At 42.8% G+C, this 17385-nt stretch overlaps 1 long non-coding RNA gene across 2 annotated transcripts in view; it reads left to right on the top strand.

Annotated features, from left to right (window-relative positions):
• Positions 1 to 1794: 1794 nt before the first annotated feature.
• Positions 1795 to 17385, top strand: part of LOC140693117 (uncharacterized) — a 65954-nt gene continuing 50363 nt past the window's right edge. Inside the window, exons 1-3 of one of the 2 annotated variants that reach the window (XR_012068790.1) lie at positions 1795 to 2062; positions 3686 to 3780; positions 10533 to 10676. This is a non-coding gene — a long non-coding RNA (uncharacterized lncRNA). Of the gene's footprint in view, positions 2063 to 3685; positions 3781 to 5102; positions 5376 to 10532; positions 10677 to 17385 lie in introns of those variants that run through there. The other variant, XR_012068789.1, reaches the window with a different exon arrangement.

Genomic DNA, 17385 nt, shown 5'->3' with positions numbered 1-17385 from the left:
CATTTATTGGGAAGGAAAAACACAAATGTAGCTTTTCAAACCAGTTTTATTTTTTTAACTAAGTTCTTAGGTTAACCATTAGATATATTTTTCTACATTTAAACTTGATTTTAATAGGTACCAATAAAACAGCTGTTTATAATGAGATCTCTTAAAACTTTCCCCAATTTAAAAGTTTTTCCAAATTAAAAGATCCATCATATGGCCATCAATTTATATATATATATAAATATATATATAAATTATATATATATATATATATAGTGATTTTAAACCAATAAATGAAGCGGCTCTTCCACATGATTGTCGGGGTGTGGCCTAAATAAAATTCAAAGGTTTTCTCTCCAAAAGCTAAAGGCCATTGTGGTCCAGGCTGATGCAGCAAAGTTTAAGATGTCAAAATATCTGAAAATTGGTACAATCAAAGAATTGCTTAGAATCCCAATTTATTTGCATGGCCACCATATGTACACAATTGTTGAAACTTTTGTATGACAGAGTCCAAGGTTTCCTTTAAAAAATAAAGTAAATATATATATACATACATACACACACTTAATACACCCAGAGAAAGATAAAAAATTTACATTTCAAGGACACAGGAAGAGAAATCCAAGTTCCTCCTAAAGGGGATTTTGTTTTTATAAGTTCAGAATTCCAAAAAATGTTTTTATCAGGCCTGTCAATTACTTTCAGAGTGAGTTTTTTTTTCTTACTCCCAGTTAATGTTGTAAGTTTTGTATGTACATAAACCTGGCTGGGGTAATAGTTGGAGACAGGCAATCTGTCATTTCTTTTTCTTTTCTTTCCTTTTCTTTTCTTTATTTTTTTTTTGAATGTTCTATTCCCCATTGTAAGGTCGGGTTCCCAGAATAAATTTGTTGGTAAGATTTCCCACAGGGACAACTTGGTGGCATGAAGTCTTTGTCACTACCACTGCTGGAAGATTCTCTGTCACCCGAGAAAGCTGTTACGAGCCAGGAGGATGGTCCGAATTCTCGAGTTGAAAGGTTCCTCATAAGAGTTTTACTTTTATCCTGAAAAATTCAATGGTTGTAACCAAATTGATGAAAATATTAGACCAGCCTCTTACCTAACCACTCAGTCCTGAACCCAGTGTCTTTCAACTTGGACCCACTCGGGATGTCTCCCCTGGGTGAGTATTTTCCTCATATATTTCCACCAGCCCCACTTTGGACATCTCCTCAAGGTGGGTATTTCCTGTTAACTTTCAACCAGGCCCCACCCAGTATGTCTCCACTGGGTGGGTAATTCACCCCAATTTCTTTCAACTGGAGGGCCACGTACCTGGATACACCGCCAGATAAAACTCAGGATCATCAGCCAGTATGTGAGATCTGAGAACCAGGAGAGACTCACCCAAATTCATCTGGACTCCCCGAGGAGGCGGATGGCACAAAGGGCCACTGCTGGTACCAAGGCTCCGGTTACTCGGAGAGTCCAGGTGGAGAGAAGTCTGCCGTGGGTCCCTTCAAGGTGTCCAAAACTGTTGAGTGAAATACATGTGCAGCCTAAAAGTTAAGAGTTATGTTTTATTTGGCGGGAGGGCTCGAGCCGGGATGACAGCCTGCCAGATCTCTCTGAGGGACTACTCCAAAGAGGTTGCGGAGGAGCTAGGATATATAAGAGCTTTACAACAAAGACCAGATTGTTGGAACAATAAAGGATTGCTTGTTATCTAAAGAAAGCCAGGTATCTCAAGTTCAAGAATTTAGTACTTTTGTATGTATGAGAGGAAGCAAATATTTGGACTCACTGAATTCAGTTTTTAGACAAGCACCTAGCTATCTAAGACCAGTAAGTAGCCTGTCTTTTCTTATTCTGATTCTGCTCAGAGGACACCATTGTGAGTTGCTGTAGCGGCTGGGCTGCAGGCTTGTCCTAGCTGGGGGGTGGTGGCAGCCTTTAATGACTTGGTTTCAGTATTCTTTGTTTACTGTCATGGTTGCAGTATTCTCATTCACATTGTACTATGTTCGTTCACAGACTGATTATGTATAATCTGCAAACTTGGAAAGCAACCGAGATGGAATTACTGCAGGTACCTTCTACTTTAATAAGCCGTGTGCAAACATATACATGGAGGAAGCATACACTTGGATTTGGTGGTGCAGGGAAGGGTTTCTGCACATTACAGGACAACACAGTGCAGAATTCCTTAAGTCCACTTTTCTTTACTGTAGTGGTTTCTGAGAACTGTTTATGGTAATTAACCAACACTGACAAACGGTGGCACACATTGCATTTAAGAGATGGCCGGCTGCAAACTTGTGTATTGGACCGGTGGAATTCATAAGCAAGTGGTCAGGTGGATGGGATAGAGATGGAGCCAAGGCCTGGGCCCAGATTCCAGTTTAAATTGCCATTTTTTCACCATAGGGCCTTGGACTAGAATATAAACTCTCTTAAACTGTTGGAGAATCTGTGAAATGGGCATGATAATATTCGGTTTCTTCCTGGGATTGTTGTAAGTTTTAAAGAGTATTATAGCACACATGAAGCACTTAACACACTGGCACTTAGTAGTGTTCACTGTGTGGCGCCGCCCCGCTAAGCGTGTGTCAGAGCCGTAAAGGCAGCATTTGTCTCTTGAGGATGCACTGGTAGCCCCTTGGCTAGGTTGTAAATTTGGTGATTTCCTTTAATCCTTGTAACTCTGTGTGCCATGGGCAGTTATTTTCATGGACAGATGAGGAATCTCATGATAAAGAAGACTGTGTAATTTGCCCAGTCAGACCATAATTTTGGGTGCAGGGGCCTCTGTTCAGCATGGGCCCCTGGGCCTTGTGCCCTCTCTTTTCAGCACCAGAGCCAGATGTGGGGTTGGCTGTTTCCCTGCCCAGGATATCCGGCAGGCCACAAGACACACCTGGTTCTGTGCTGCTTGAGCAAAATCTCCGGAGGAGAGGCAGTTACAAAAGGGATAAACATAAAAACAGACAACAGCAAATTGTGATCAGCTCTGAGAAGGAAAGGAACACGTCTCGTCGTGCAGAGCTGGGAGCTTTCCCGTCGGGGCTGCTCTGGGGGCGTTCATCTCAGCTAAACAAGCTGTGCTGCTGCACCAAGGCAGGAAGGCAGGGCGCGTGTGGCCAGGTAGACAGGGCCTCATTGATCGTACTCATTCCCCATTAAGCAGCAGGTGTCACGGGCACTTACCTAGCAAAAAGGTGTCGGCCATAATCATCACGCACTTTCCTTGGTAGTTTTATTTGCCCCAGCTTTGAGATGAGGTCATTGAAGCTGGGGAGTTTGCTGCATGCCAGTGATTTCCTTGGAAATACCCCCACTGGTCTTTCAACTTAGACTGGTGTGGCTGTCATGCCCCAGTCCTGTGAATGGCATCGTGTAGCTTTTCCCAAGTGGCCCAAATTACTGACATTGATATGCTTAATTCGTAGGAAATTGTATGTGACAATAAGAGTAAAAGGTAGTAAGAAATAGTTTGGAAAACTAGAAAAAAACCTATTCTTCCCCAGCTGGGGGAGTGTACCCTTTATCACTCACCCCACTCACTGCCTGTCACATCCTCCCTGCAGACTCCGTGTTCAGAAGCCACTCTGAGCCTTTGGGGAACATTTTGCCTCATGACACTTTTGACTAGGACCTGCGAATTCTCTGTCCTGGTTAACTCTCTCTTCAATGCCATTTAAATTTCTTGCAGGTTCCTCCGCTCAGATGTAAGAATAGCCTCTTTAAATTTCTTGATGCAGCTCCTTAATGAAGATCTTGGGAAGGAAACCTAGCCAAACCTGGGAGGTATGGACATAGTGACTTCAACCTCAGCATTTTGTGAAGTTCAGAATCAGAGGGGCGGGTCACTCAGGAAAGGCTTTTTTAAGGTAACAAAGGGAAAGTGAAAGGACGCAGGCTGTGTGAGAAAGAAACGTCTCAGTCCAAGCCAGCAAGGCACCTGGGTTCAGGATGGAGTCTGGCGAGTGCAGAGTACAAAGAAAGAAGTGGTGTGATGGGAGGGAGGACAGTTGGGTACCTTATTGGGGAGGAAAAAGTGGGCAGAACATTTCCTGGTTGAACAAAAGGATTGTGACATGATGTGCTTGTATTTTGGAGAGAAGGGTTTTGTGGGGACAGGCCTAGGATTACGCTGTCTGGCTGGGGAGTCAGCACAACAGAGAAACACAGAGAACTGGGCAGACGCCAAGGCCCATGCTGGGGGAGAGGCTGCCGGCCAATTGGAGCACTGGAGGCTGCTTCTGTTCCTTAGCTGGGGCTTCAGACTTCCCTTCACAGCCCAGTCCTGTTGATACAAGAATAAAAAACGTTGGGCATGAGAAGGGCTGTGTCCCAGGCTTTGGTTGAGCCCCTGGGATGTGCCCCACCAGATTTTGTTCCTTGGCTTCATGCAGTAAAGTATTCAAGAGCAAGCCAGTGTTGAGTAAAAGTAGATTTATTCAGAGAGATACATTGAAATGCAAGAGAAACTTCACGAGGTGTGGGGGTTTGATGCTCAGTTTAAAAGTAGGTGCACACTCCACAGACAGAGTGTGGGTCTTCTCCAAAGAGGGTGAGAGAGTGGTGACCGCGAGGTGGCGCTGTGTTGCTTGTTTTCTTGGGCTTGGTGGTTTCATATGCTAATAAGTAGAAGGACCAGCCTTAGGGCAAGGGGCTGGGATTCCCAGGGAGTTGGCCATTTCCCACAATGTGACATTTGGTAGCTAACATTGGGACTGCCATGGTGCCTGGGGCATGTTATTCACCATGTTACTATTACAATGGGTGTTTACTGAAGCTTAAGACCTGCTAGAAGTTAAATCTCTTCATCCTGAGACTCAAGGCCTATTGGGGTTTGAATCCTTCACCATTTTGATGTTAATTGCTGTGGCCTTCCTAGAATGGCTGTGCTCTGCCCCCTTCCATCCTATCTCACTGTGATGACACAGAGACAGCAAAGGCTGGGCCCTGCCTGTGCTCCTGCATTTAATGGCGGGAGTGGTGGGGTTGCCTTATGATGACTCTGAGTGGTGAGAAGGATGTTTCAGATTTTCCCACGTGAGACATGGGGACCTGACAGCAGTCACCGCAGATTTATTTCACGGGCATCATCGCTTTTGTTGTTACAGAAACAACAGGCCAGCCAAGAAACAAGAATCACTCAGAGGGTTGGAGTACTGAGATTTATTATGCTGGTGGGCTCAGAGGGGCTTCTGTTCCGAAGCTCTGAGCACCTTCAAGACCTGCACATGAGGTTTTATAGGGTTAATTACAAGCATGGGGCTATTAGCCAATAAGGCTCAAACAACAAATAGCAAGGAATCAGTGCACTGAAGCTTATCAATTTGGAAAGATCACGTTACTGACAATTGTTGACCTTAGATTTACGATTTAGCTTATTAACCCAGTAAACTGACGCTAAACTTCAGATTTACGAGTTAGCCCGGCAAAACTTAGATCAGTAAACCGACACTTATAACACTTAGATTTGTAACTTAGCTTGTTAGCCCAGCTGGGCTTTTCCTTCACAGTGTCACTTATCTTTTCTATTTTTCTTTTTTTCATTTTTTATGTATTTAATCTAAATTTAATATCAGGGTTTTTTGGGAAAGAAATATCTCTTTTTCTTTCTTTGGAACTCTTTTGGGGGGTGAGGTAATTAGATGTATTTATCTGTTAGTGGAGGCCCTGGGGCTTACTTTCAGGGCCCCGTGCACCCTAAGCACACGCTCTACCACCCGCCCCATCATCTTTTTCTTTTTGCTTTAGCTGCCAAGAATCTTACAGCTTAATTCCTAGTCAGCCTTTAACACTTGCCCTGACTTCATGGAATCCATTTTTATGAGTTTATCTCCCCCTGGTTTCATTTAAGTATTGAATCTCCATTTTCTCTTCATTCTCAGTTTTGCCTTTTTTTTATTATGGTTGTTAAGCTGTGTTTAATAAAATTGTTTAAATTCTCTGTAAGCAAGAGTCTGAATGTAAATAAATATGTAAACCAACAGCACAATTAAATGCTTTTATATATTCTAAGCTGTTTAGTAGTTACTTAAAAACCGAATTGAATATTAAAGTGATAACATTTTAAAATTATTTTTTAATTTTTTATAAAGTTATAGCTGAGTTAAAATATGATATTAGTTTCAGGTGTACAATAGATGCTCCATTTATATTTACTGTAAAACATTGTCTGTATTCCCTGTGTTGTAAGATACGTCCCTCAAGCATGTTTACATTACACATGTTGCAGTTTGTATAAGAAAGTCGGGTAATGCAGAGTCTGGGACGTGGCTGGGTCTTACCCAGGTTCACGCTCACCCTGCCTGTCAGATCTCAGGCCCTCATTTCTGTCTGCAGGGATTCGAGTGGAGGCAGCTCTCATCAGCGCTGGCACCACCCTCTGAGTGGTAGTGACAGCAGTGATTGTGTGTGGACGTGCAAAGTGTTGTTTCAAGCGCTTTACATGCGTTTCAGCATTTAATAATTAAAGCCCTCCTGTGAGGAAGCGTTTTAAGTTTTTAATGTATAATACATTTTATTTTGATACTGATAGATTTCAAACCTCAGGAAAATTTACAGGAGTAGTACAATAAACGCTTAGATACAGCTCACCTTAAAGGTCACTATTTGGCTTTTTGGGTCTGGCTTATTTTAGCATAAAGTTTCAAGGTTCTTCCATATTGTAACCTGAATGAGTACTTTGTAGTCTTTGTTTGATAATATCCTTTTTCTTTGTTTTCGTTTTTGGTCTATTTAAATATATTTTCATTGAAGTCTAGTCAGTTTATAATGTTGTGTTAGTTTCTTGCGTACAGCACAACACTTCAGTTAAATAGGAACATACATGTATTCATTTTCATACACTTTTTAAACATACGTTACAATAAGATAATAAATATATTCTCCTGTGGTATACAGAATAAACTTGCTGTTTATTCTTTACATACTCAGTATCTGCAAATCTTGAACTATTGCTTCCCACACCCTTTCCCCTCTGGTAACCATAGTTTGATTTCTATGACTCTGTGTCTGTTTCTGTTCTGTAGATAAGTTTATCTTTTTGTTTCTTTGTTTTATTTTTTTCTTTTTAGATTCCACATGTGAGCGATCTCACATGGTTTTTTCCTTTCTCTTTCTGGCTTACTTCACTTAGAATGACATTCCCCAGGTCCATTGATGTTGCTACAAATGGCATTATTTTATTATTATTTTATGTCTGAATAGTAGTCTATTGGACAAATATGCTACATCCTCTTTATCCAGTCATCTGTCAGTGGACATTTAGGTTGTTTCCATGTCTTGCTATTGTAAATAGTGCTGCTGTGAACATTGGGGTGTAGGTGTCTTTTTGAATTAGGGTTCCTTCTAGATATATGCCCAGGAGTGGGATTGCTGGTTCATATGGGAGGTCAATTTTTTTCTTTAGAGGAACATCTATGCAGTTTTCCACATTGGCTCCACCAAACTACATTCCCACCACAGTGTAGGAGTGTTTCCAATTCTCCGCAGCCTCTCCAGTATTTATTGTCTGTGAACTTCTGAATGATGGCTATTCTGACTGGTTAGAGGTGATACTTGATTGCAGTTTTGATTTGCATTTCTCTGAGAATGATATTGAACATTTTTTCATGTGCCTACTGGCCATTTGTATGTCTTCATTGGAGAAATGTTTCTTTAGGACTTCTGTCCATTTTTGAATTGAATTGTTTGTTTTTCTTTCTTATTAAGTGTAAAAGCTGTTTACATATTCTGGGAATTAAGCCCCTATCAGTTTCATTTATTGCAAATATTTTCTCCCATTCCATAGGTAGGTTGTGTTTTTGTTTTGCTTACTCTTTCCTTAGCTATGAAAAAGTTTGTAAGTTTAATTAGATCCCATTTGTATATTTTTGTTTGTTTTTCTATTGCTTGAGTAGACTGCTCTTGGAGAACATTGTTTAGATGTGTCAGATGTTTTACCTATGGTTGCTTCTAAGAGATTTATAGTGTCTTGTCTTCATGTTTAAGTCTTTAACACATTTTGAATTCATTTTTGTGTATGCTGTGAGGGAGTAGTCTAACTTCAATGATTTACATGCAGCTGTTGAGTTTTCCCTACACCATTTGCTGAAGAGGCTGCCTTTACTCCATTGTATGTTCTCACCTCCTTTGGCAAAGTTTCAATGACCAAAAGTTTGTGAGCCTATTCTTGGTAATTTTGTTTATCCGTTCATTGATGGATGGATATTGTTAGTAACTTTTGGCTACTCTGAATGAAACTGCTATGAATATTGATGTGAAATTTTTTATGAGAATATATTATCATTCTGTTGGCTGTACAGTTGGCCCACCATATCTGTATTTTCCACTACATGGATTCAGATGGCTGATTATAAAGGGACTCGAACATCCTTGGATTATGGTATCCAGGGTGTGGGGTTCCTGAAACCACCCCCCCGAGAATTCTGAGGGATGACTCTATATGTAGGTGTGGAATTGCTGAGCCATATAACTATAAGCATTTGAGGAAATACCAGACTTCTCCAAAGAAGCTGCACCATTGTGCCTTTCCACTGGCCTCATATGAGATTTCTCTGCCTCCTGAACGATATTTGTCATTGTCCATGTTTTGGTTATAACCATCCTAGTGGGTGTAAAATGAGATCTCATTTTGATTTTGATTTGACTAGTGATGCTGAGCATCATTTCATATGCTTATTGGCCATTTGTATATCTATTTAAATTCATGGTAAATTTAAAATTTGGGTCTATTTTCTTGTATTGCTCAGTTGTAAGCATTTGTTATATATCCTGGATGCTACTCTCTTATTAGATACATGCTTTGCAAAATTTTTCTTCTACTCTGCACATTGTCCTTTCACTATATTTTTTTAAACATTAAAACAATTTCTTTACAGGGGAGGTAATTAGATATTTTGATTTATTTTATTTTTCTTGCTAAGCACACACTCTATCACTTGAGATACCCATTTCCACTGTCATTTCACTTTCTTGATGATGTCCTTTGTAAGAAAAAGGTTTTAATTTTGATAAAGTCCAGTTTATCTGCTTTTTCTTCTATCACTTGTGCTCTTGGTATTGTATCTAGGAAACCAAAGCCTATCCTAAGACCACAAAGATTTATACTGTGTCTTCTTTTAGAAAGTTTATAGGTTTAATTTTTACATTTCTGTCTGTGATCTATTTTGAATTAATTTTTATTTGTTATATAAAATATGGGTGTTCAGATTCCAGATTGATTCTTTTGCCTGCAGACACCCAGCTGTCCCTGTACCATTTGTTGCATAGACTATTCTTTCAATGGAGTGTTGTTGTCCCCCTTGTGGAAAACTGTCTGTAAATGTAAGTTTTTTCCCCTTGGTTTTTATTGTGTCTCATAGATTGATTTATCCAACCTTATGCCAGTACCATGCTGACTTAGTACTATAGCATTTTAGTACACTTTAAAGTGAGTCCTCCTACTTTACTCTTCTTTTTCAAGGTTGTTTTGACTGTCCTGGGCCCCTTGCACGTCCATATGAATTCTGGGATTAGTTTTTCAATTTTTGCAAAGAAGTCAGCTGGAATTTGGATAGGGATTCCACTGAATATGTAGATCACTTTGAGGAGTCTTAACGTATTTAATAATATTTTCTATCATTCCTTGAAAATGGGATATCTTCCATATATGTAGATCTTTTAAAATTTATTTTAGTGATACTTCAAAGATTTCAATGTACAAATCTTGTAAATTTTTGTTAAATGTATCTCTCATTTTATTTTTAATGCTGTTGTAAATGGAAAGGCTGAGTTTCTTATGGGTCGGACTATATATCCATCTTCTTATTTCTAGAATTCCTTCACAGCAAATACCCTAGGTTTATATTTGTTACATAAATCTATCCACAACTATTCCCCACCCCGTGTTATAAGAAACCAAGACCCAAGTTAAGCTACCTGAACCCCTATGTGGAAGTGAGAAATGAGACCCTTGGGTGGGGCTTTTTGCAGATGATACTGAGAGCTTATTCAGGATGGCTTCTTCTTAATTTCTTTTAAACAACCCTTTCAGTGTATTTAGTCAGATACATTGAGAACATGCCCTTTTGATGTGCGGAGTAGCTAAGACTATGATTTTCAAATAAATTCTAGTGAGAGTTTTGTACTTGAAACCTAATTTGCATCTATCTTTGAAGATTTATGTTTCAGGAGCTTTGACTATAGAACACCTGTCTTTATTCAATAACGACAACTAAATGCTCAAGCAACATGTAAGAGTTTGAGCAAACTGCCCCCGCCCCGTAGTGCTGGGTGGCTGCAGCTGTAACTGGAGTCAGCGCTTACCTCTCCCAGTAAGCTTGTGCTGATCTGCTCAAAGGGGTTCGTCTAAATTTTGTCAGTAGTCTGTTGGACAAAGTCATAAAACATTGATTGAAAGTTGCTGGAATGCAATATACCCTTATTAATATTAAGTAAGCACATATTGAGTGCTTACTGTATGATGGAATTGTCCCTCAGCCTCACATGAATATTATTTCTCTTAAAACTTCTCATATTTCCTTGTTATTCTCACTTTACAGATAAGGAGACTGAGAATTAGGTCTTCTCTATTTTGGAGGAAGATCATTATCAATGATGGGAAGTTGTAAGGAAAAAGATATCGATTCATCCTAAGAAAACATTTTTCTAAGTGTCAGCAATGAAGAAGTTGAACACTGAAGAAGGTGATGACTGTTCGAGTGAGACAAGCCCCGGGTTGTACGGTGTCAACATCCCTGTCCTGGACAAGGCACGTGTAGAGCTGCGTGGTGGATGAGGCGGCACGGCTGCTCAGGGAACGCGGATGCTGAGCCATTGGGCTGTGCTCAGGCACGGTGGGGCTTTCTCCAAAGGGCAGTGGACCGTCATTGACAGATTTTAAGTAGGGGAGTGGGGTGCTCTCGTAGATCACTTCTGTCTTACAGAATGCTTGGAAACATTTAAAAGGCTCGGCAGGAGGTGATGTGATGAGTCTGTAGGGTGGCTGCGACGTGTATCAGTGTTCAATTTTCAAGTTGTTTTCAGTCCCAGGCTTGTGGCTCAGAAGCCGTGTCACTTTGGGTCATGCACTCAAGGAAGAGAAACAATTTATCTAATCAATTGAAGCAATGATGCACCGACCTCCCAGGACTGCTATGGAGATCCAGTGAGGTAACGTGTGCACAGTGTGCAGCGTGGTCCCCAGCACACAGTCACTGCTGAGGGAGTGCCAGTGAGTACCTGGTAGGTCAGGTGAGGGTGGTGGGACTCGGTGACTGAGGATATCTGGGCCCTGAAGGAGGGGTCCATTCACATCTGTGAGTGATGGGCCTGAGCTCGGAGATGCAGGGAGACCTTACCCCCCGAACAGGTGCCCTGGGCAGGACGACTTTGGGAGGAGCACCGTGAAGTCAGCTCTTTGCAGGTGGAGTTGGAGGTGCCCTTGAGACATCTAAGTGCAGTGTCACGAGCTCATAGTGGAGATCTGGGCCCGGGCTGTGCATTTTCCTATAATCTCAATCCCTGAGGACCCCGAAGTATTGATCACTTAAACTGAAGACATACTTTACAGGACAAATGAATAGTAGTATCATGTCTGTCATCCAAGCTTAGGTCTCTTTATTCATCAGTCACTTTGCTAAATGGGTGCGTACTGACCTCACTTCACCGTCCTCCCCTGGGCTCAAGCTCCACAGAAAAGAGCTGGTGACTCTCCCTCTTTTCCAGAAGCAGACACATTTAGCTGGTAGACTTCTGTACCTCGTCAGACTTAGGATATTAGTTTGTTGTTTTAATTCTATTTTCTTATGGCCATCTCCTGACAGGAGAGACGTTTTACCTCATGATCATGTTTCAATTAGCTGTTACTGAGAATTGCTGATCTGATACATAGTGCATGGATTATATTAGCTTTGTAGAGTAGTTATCATTTTTCTGTCTTTGCCCTTTAATTTTGTTTGCCCCTTCAATGTTCTATCTTATTTGGGGCCTTATTTTTTTTTAATTAAAAAATATCATTTAACAGTTAAGAAAACCAAAGAAAAAATGCACATGAGAGCTAAATTTAGAAAATGTATAGTGTGTTTTCTGTCTCGGCAATGGAGGTTTCTAGAAACTCATGAAAACCTTCATTACACAAGTTCCTTAAAATGCTGATTAAGAAATAAAACCTTCCTTCCTCATCTTTCAAACTGCACAACTAATTGTCAAGAAAGAGAGTGGGAATCCTCAGAAGCCAAGACAAACGAGAAAGCAGGGATTCTGGGAGATACACGAGCCTTAGAAACCCTGGGATGCCGGTTGGCTCCCGAACTGATTTTCAGTTGCCTTGGCAGGAGTGCAGGAGGTGAGCCCGAGGCCCCTCACACTGGGAGTTGGATGGCTGATCATATTATCGACCAAGCCCATCCCGAGAATCTTGGTTAACTAAAGGGTGAAATTGGAAAAAAAATTCCTCAAGGTAAGAAAGTAAGGAAAGTCAATTTTGTTGGAAGAGGGGAAAAATAACAAATCCAAAGTAAGGATATATTTTAAAACTCTTCTGGCATGAGAGTGACCACAAACTCCTGGCAGAAAAGCACAGCTACTCCTTGATTAAGAAGATGTGTTTTGAATGAATCAGTGAAAATCCATTCCGAAAAAGGCCTCCAGATTCTTGTGGATCAAGATACTGGACCACAAACACCTCTCTTCCAAGGTCTCATTCAAATAACCAGAAAGGTTTTAAAGGAAAGTAGCAATAATCATAGTTCTATTTATTGACATTACTATATGCTAGGAATTCAGAGGTGACTATGCAGTTGTCTCCTCTTTTATGGACCTTACTTTCTCTTTGGGGAGACTAAATGACATAGTTGGGTAGCTTGGTGGAGGGAGGTGTTCGTCTGTTACAATTAGCCAGGAGAGGAGATTAAGAAAGCAGTGAAGGGTGGGTGAACTTTTTAGCTGAGGACGGTCTTGTTCTGCTGGCTTTTAATTGCAGACTCAATGAGCTGTCAATGTAGGGAATATAAATTATGGAGGATGGACTTAGCTCAGGCCCCTTTAGAATGGACAAGTGAACCTGGAGAAAGACAGTCAAATCTGTGCAGACATTAAAGTTCACCTGAACGTGCTCCATCCCTGAGCCAAAGATAGGACAAATATGCAGGACTTCTTGAGGAGAGAGGAGTGGTTTTTAAGGTTCTCCAAGAATAAAACCCAGGGAAACGGGAAGGCCAGTTGTCAAACTGTGACTTTCCCCTTTGGACGGTATATCCACCAAGGTTATTGGCCTTTTATAGGTTTTCATTTCTCTTTATTACATGTCAGGTGATGAGGACGTGGGCACAGGTGTTTGACACCTTGTTGAGTCGGCTTTGAGTACCTGCCTAGCACGGGCACAGTTGCGGCTGTGTCATACATCTTGCAGCCCATCCCGTTCCCCGGCTCCGTGATCACGGCAGAGTGGTTCCTTGTTGACATGTCCGTCTCCTCTGTGACATCATAACCCATGAAAAGACCGGAACGTATTAACTTGGCTTTGTTAAAGTCAAAGGAACAGATCAAATATGGAGTCAGATTTGTTCTTTCCTATTTCAGTAGTGCCATGGACTAGGCAGTTTGGGCAGCTTTCTGTAGGATCCTGGTGGCTTTCCCTCTCAGCCTCTGGGCGCCTCTATTGAAAACCCTTCATAGCTGTCTGGCCTGCTGGAAAAACACTCTGCCTATTATGCCCTGAATATGTTTTCAGTTTATAACTCATATCTACTCCTTGGAAAACAACTCAAAAAAACTCAGTTGGTTTTCCACCAGCCATGGGCAGGGGTGAGGGGTACCTTCTTATTATTTCATAAAATAATAATAATAATAAATAGTAATAGCAATAGTAGTAGTAGTAATAATAATAATAATAATTATAAAAGAAGTCTTAAAACAGCACTGGGCACATTGGAGAGAGTCAATCAATGCTTCGTGGCTTAAATCAAAAGTGATGACTCAGTGATTCCATGGCTGCTGTATTTGCTGAGCTAGTTATTCCTTTGCTCCATTACACATATTTTTTTAACTGAAAAAGAAATACAAGCAAATGGTTCAAAAAATTCAAACAGAGCACAAATATACACAAGTGAAAGAAGTTTTCCCTCATTCTCTGTTCTGTCTGCCCTCCCTGGTAATGCCACTGTTTACTATCCTTTGGGTGATTTTCCATATATGCTATGCACATTCCCAACTATGTATGTAAATTCCATTAAGGTTTTAGTTATTTTTAACTTAAAGGGATTTAAATCCTCAAGTGGCTTCTACCCGGGTAATAGAACAGAACAAGTGTGACTCCATATTAGATCTGATCCTTTGAATTTAAGTTTATGCTCTGTCTCCTAGGCTTCATCTTGCTTGTAAAACAATGTTGCTTAGAGCCTGAAATATACAGGAGAGCCTTTTCTGGAGGCTCTGACTTTTAAGGATATTTAACACTTTTCATTCATAAAAAGATAACAAATTGTAGAATAGAAAATAACATTTGCTTTGTTGGTCGTTTACAAAGATTTGACCCAGGCAGATAGCTGCAAGGACAAAGGATTCTAACAAGAAGGAATTCTACACCAAGAAGATTGCAACAACCAAGCATGTAGGAAAGGAGCCTGAATTGTGATTTGGGGAGATGGTTTTTCAAGACATTATTTTGCCATTTAGGTCTACAGAAACTTGCTATTCCATGACCGAACAGCTGGTCTCCCAACTTATTGGCCTGTCCTGCACTGAGAATGAATTTGGACTCGGTAACACTCCTATCTACCTAGCAAGCTGGGCACTGGAACTGAGAGTTTCGGAAATAACAGGCCAGCCAAGATACAAGCACCAATCGGAGTGTTGGAGTACTCAGATTTATTATGCCGGCGGGCTTAGAGGGGCTTCTGCTCCGAAGTTCTGAGCAGTTCCAAGACGTGCACATGAGGTTTTAAAGGGTTAATTACAAATAAGGGGGTATTAGCCAATAAGGCTCAAACAACAAAAAGCAAGGAATCAGTACACTGGAGCTTATCAACTTGTAATAGATCACGTTACTGACACATGTTGAGCTTGGATTTACGAGTTAGCTTGTTAGCCAGGTAAACTGACACTAAACTTAAGATTTAGCCTGGCAAAACTTAGAGAAGTAAACCGACACTTATCACACTTAGATTTATGACTTAGCTTGTTAGCCAGCTGGGCTTTTCCTTCACATGAGGACACCTCCTACACCCAGGGACCTACTGTTAGCCCTTGATGTTTCTACAAGTGTGGGGTGTGGTTTACCCAGGAGGGATGGGGACTATGCACCAACACTCAGGCAGTCTGCTCTGTCTGGGGCGCTGAACTTGTACCACCCCGCTCCCCTCCAGCCCGACAGCTGGGACAGTGGGACTAAGGCAGAAATCGTGCCTGCTTGTTTCCCAGCATGTAAAAGGGGAATATGTACTCTTCCCAAGTTAGTTCTGAGCGACAACACCTGCGGGTGCTTGGTTCCCAGAGCAACAGAAAACCAAGCTCCGCGTGGGGGCATCGGGTGGAGGGCTGGACCAGCGAGGTAGAACTTCAGCTGCGGGTCTTGAAGGGTTACAGAAGGGTTCAGAGGCAGTATTGCTGCCTCCTTTGGGGTGCCCCCAGAGGTAAAGCTTTTTCTCTTCGCTAAGACCCTCCCCTATCCAGATCCCTCTCTTCTCTCCGCTCTTCCTGTCCATCTGTCTCCCTCCACTTTTCCCCTCCTCTCCTCCCCCTCCCATCTTCTTTCTTCCTCGCTGCCCCACCTTCTCTAGCAGAACACAGAGAGGATCGCTGGCCTTCCTGCGCATGCGCAGTGGGTGCCAGCTGGACCGCGGTTTGGAAGCTCCAGCTCCGAGCCGGGGATCGGCCCCAAAGTCTCCTCAGCTCTGTAGCCCGGTAAGCCTTTGACTCCTGCCTGGGGCCGGGGCCTCTGGCTGTGGAAGTGCAAGGTGGGGAGCCCCCGGGAAAGTGGCGGCTGCAGGAAGGCGGTCCGCGTGTCACAGCCCTCAGGGAGCCAGTCAGCCTGTGTCCAGCTGAATTGCTCGGGACAGACCCCTGTGCCCACGCCACCTGCCTCGGCGCCCCAGGCACACCTGTCCAGGGCGAGGTGTGCACCTGCCGCCTCTCACCCAGCCGGGCTCCCCTCAGTCCGCGGCTGGTGTGCATTTCTCCTCTCCCGCCCGAGAGTCCTCTCCTCCCGGGCTTCCTCTCCTGGGCCGTCGGCCCGTCCCCGCCCCTGGGCGGGCTGTGTCCCGGGCGGGCAGGGTCTGCGGACATGGACGGGGTAGCTGGGGCTGGGGCTGGCCTCCGAGCGGGGCTGCAGACCGCGTTTCCAACCCCGCCCCACTTTCCCTGCCCCGCGACCCCCAGGCTGCCTTCCTCTCCCTTTCCTGCTCCCTGAGGACCAGCTCAGTGGCGTGGGCGCTGCTCTCTGGGCTGACAGCCACCGGCTGTGACGCCCAGCTTCTCCTGGTGGAGTCGGGAAAAGGGGAACAAACATAGTAAACGTTGGAATTTCCACTATGGTTGAGGCTTCCAGGTTTCCATAACCTGTTTAGCCCACCTTAATGTTGGCTGCACCCATACTGGGTAATTTGGTGGAACTTCATGTTATGGTGGTGTAGAGACAGGGAGTTGTATGCTTCTTCTCTTTCCGTTTTCTAACACTCATTCTCCTGGGCCTCCCATGTACTCCCCCAGAAGGGCCCAGGGCTGGCTTGGTGCTGCTCTGAGGCAATATTTATTAATAAGGCCCTTTCTTCATCTGTTCTGAGCCTCCGTTTCTTCCTCTGCACAATAAGGGCTTGGACTAGATAAGTGCTTTTCAGTTTGTTTTAAAGCCATGTTTCCTTTGAGAAGCAGAAAATGCAAATCTCTCCTCCCATCGCAACCCTTTAGATTTTGACACATCCTCCAAAGAGTGACATAGCTCTTTGTGGAAAACTGAAGTGATTGTGATTCTAGGTGGCACAGAAAAGACTCTTCAGAGACTTATTGCAGGGAGAGGGCAGGAAAGGGGCAGTATGTCACACTTTCTAGTGTGAGCACTGGAGCAGGGGCATGGATTTAAGTACAGAGACTGACGTGGCCTCTTCTAATCTTGTACAATGTGATAAATTTCTCTACCTCAGTTTCTTGATGTGTCAAGTTGGGGTGATAATATTTTAGGCTTTCGTGAAACATTATACACATAATTCATTTGTGTCTCGGTAGAAACAAGACCTGCTAGGGATTCAGGGATTTGTTTAAAAAAGAAAAACCTTGTCCATAGCAGTCTGTCGGTGTGTATTTTGAATTTCCTGGAGGGTGAGGGCTGAGTCTGAATTCCATCGTGGGGCAGGTGGCCCATAGTTCTCTGTGCCCCAGATTGCCCCCTCCTCCCCAGTCCTCTTCCTCAGTCCAGGATGA

The sequence above is a fragment of the Vicugna pacos genome, unplaced genomic scaffold, assembly GCF_048564905.1.
Source record: "Vicugna pacos unplaced genomic scaffold, VicPac4 scaffold_19, whole genome shotgun sequence".
NCBI classification, from domain to species: Eukaryota; Metazoa; Chordata; class Mammalia; order Artiodactyla; family Camelidae; genus Vicugna; species Vicugna pacos.
The sequence above is the reverse complement of the archived record's forward strand: the minus strand, read 5'-3'. Positions and strand labels throughout refer to the sequence as shown.